Here is a 1,881-nt window from a genome sequence, read left to right on the forward strand (position 1 = left end):
ACTTTGTGTTACGCCTCACGTACAAAATATCCTAAAGGGCATTATCAGAACACCCCAGAACCGTGTACACAGTGCGACACGTAGTGTCATCTCAGGATAAAAGATAATTGTGTGCTATGGTGACCTTTAAGAAAATGGTGGTTCTCGACAACAAGCTCCAGCGACCCTAGGTGACACAGAGACGTGCCTTTTCACACCACCGCTGGTGCTAACCATTTACTCACCACGTCTCAGTCCGCGCACGCTAACCTGTCACATCCTGCCAGCTCCTGTGTTCAAATACACCGTCCGTCAGTCCAGACTCCTTTAGGAGGGGTAGCCCTAGTAGGGGTACAGAATAACTCGTTGTGCTTCAAGAACACTGACCCCACAGGATGTATCCCTCGAAGAATGAGCGTATTCCATTCATACGGCAGATTTAGTGTACAGGGTGGCCAATACAATCAATTCCTGCCGCCTATGTACCGTTTCCTACGGAACTCACCGGAACACCGTTTGTGTTTGTGGTGGGAGCCAACCGGGGGCCCGCGGCACGCCAGCTCTCCCAGCTGGTGCGTCGACGCCAGGAGGAACGTGCCATGCAGATCGCACATTGAGCCTGCACACTGTCCAGCATTTTAATTCACAGTCACAGGGGCAACAGTGTGGGGAGCGTGCTGCAATCTGGGACCACGCCGCCGGAGGAGGAGGAGGAGGAGGAGGAGGAGGAGGAGGAGGAGGAGGAGGAGGCGGCAGCACCTGACAATGATGGGCCCCCTGACCCCGATTCTCTCGGTGTCATAAGGAGAACCATCTGATATTTTTGCAGTGTTGTCCTCAGTGCTGATTTATTTGGTCTTTTGTGCTAGACGTTGAAGCTGTTTGAGATTGTGATCATGGTGCTGCAGAGCTGCAGCCTTCCGCACATGATTTGACTTTTTGATGCTGATAAGTGAATAACAGTTAACTTATTAGATACACATAACAGCATCTCTATATTAATAAAATATTTCAAACATTAATGTACTTAAAGTTCAATAGCAAACTCTATAGGCCTTATATACTTTTTTTCTCTGTATGATTGATCAGTCCGGCAAGGCATATATATAATACCCTACACTTTAACTTAGATAACACTTTGCCTCATGCAGAACTTTGTAGGTGACGGACTGAATTTGGATCACTGCTGTCTGTTGGTCTCCGAGGTTCTCCCGGTGTAGGAGTGGGAGTGCTCGCCGCGGGTCCGCCACTTGCTGCCCGCGTAGAGCAGAAGCAGCAGCAGCAGCATAACGGGGAGGAGCCGTCTCCTCCGGGGCCCCTCCTCCCCTCTCTCTATCACCCCCACTACGCCTTCGCACAGTCCAGCCTGCGATAGGAGGATGGAAGAGTGGAAGAGAGAGGAGGGCAGAGTGGATGGGGGGGCTATTCTTTTCACACGGGCGGAAAGGCGTCATATTTGATAGAGAACGCAGTCGGAGAAGCCGCATCACGCAGTGAAGAGGAACACGAAGAAGGAGGCGATGCACGTCACAAAAAGGATAGGACGATACCGTTGATATCGCCCCTTCCACTCCCATCCCTGCACAACCGGCGGGATGTATATCTCCCCCTGCATCGTTTAGCCGATGTGCCGCTGGAGCGGATCGTGTTAACTGGGATCGTTCGGACTATCCGTTGTTTTTCTCTCCTTGGTCAAGCCACCCCCGTTAAAACGGCTGCAGCCCCGCCGTTTGAACCGCGGTACGCACCGCTACCACCAATATATCAAGAGTACAAGACAATGGACTGAAACCGCTTCCAGAAAAACACCATCGCTGCATCAGGCTCCAGCCGATGAAAACCCTGGCGCACCGGGTTTAGCTGTTGTGCAGCGGTGCTGGGAGGCGGCTATCCTTCCACCGG

The 1,881-nt window shown here is 52.0% G+C and overlaps 1 protein-coding gene across 1 annotated transcript in view; it reads left to right on the forward strand.

Moving 5' to 3' along the window:
* Positions 1-1,326: 1,326 nt before the first annotated feature.
* The window catches only part of mgat3b (beta-1,4-mannosyl-glycoprotein 4-beta-N-acetylglucosaminyltransferase b), a 45,798-nt gene continuing 45,243 nt past the window's right edge, over positions 1,327-1,881 (forward strand). The window contains exon 1 of the mRNA XM_030351492.1: positions 1,327-1,881. This exon is cut by the window's right edge and continues 127 nt beyond it. The gene's annotated coding sequence lies outside the window, so the exon portion shown is untranslated.

The sequence above is a fragment of the Gadus morhua genome, chromosome 3 (genome assembly GCF_902167405.1).
Source record: "Gadus morhua chromosome 3, gadMor3.0, whole genome shotgun sequence".
NCBI lineage: Eukaryota > Metazoa > Chordata > Actinopteri > Gadiformes > Gadidae > Gadus > Gadus morhua.